Genomic DNA, 544 nt, shown 5'->3' on the forward strand with positions numbered 1-544 from the left:
AGGAGAGGAGAGGAGAGGAGAGGAGAGGAGAGGAGAGGAGAGGAGAGAGAAAAAGACACTATAATTCTGAATCCCTATGAAGTAAAAAATGGCTTAGCTAAGAACAAAACGTAAGTTTTATAGTTCAGGAAATTGTTTTTGTTAATCACTAGAATTTATTTCATTTATGGAACTATTTCATTTGACTTTTTAAAGAAAGGTTTTATATAATCCAAGTTTTATATAACCTATGTTTTGGCCTAAGTAGTTTTCATAATAGATGCATCCTGAGCCGTTAGACACATTAGATGCTTCTTTTGAATCTGGCATTTTTGATATGTAAAAGATATATATGGTGAGCAACCAAATTATGTCCATCTTGATGCTGATCTCTAATGCTGCTGTCCTGAATATGCAGCTGCGGAAGATGCCCCGAATAAGGAAGTATTTCCTTCAGTAGCAGTCACAATGCTTGGGCCTTTCCCAAAACTGGTGCTAGAAATTCTACCATATGGTTGCCCAGCTGGGCAAAGTCTGTGAAATGTAAGTCATAGGGTGGGGTATG

The sequence above is a fragment of the Neopelma chrysocephalum genome, unplaced genomic scaffold (assembly GCF_003984885.1).
Source record: "Neopelma chrysocephalum unplaced genomic scaffold, ASM398488v2 Primary Assembly neopelma1_71, whole genome shotgun sequence".
Taxonomy (NCBI): Eukaryota; Metazoa; Chordata; class Aves; order Passeriformes; family Pipridae; genus Neopelma; species Neopelma chrysocephalum.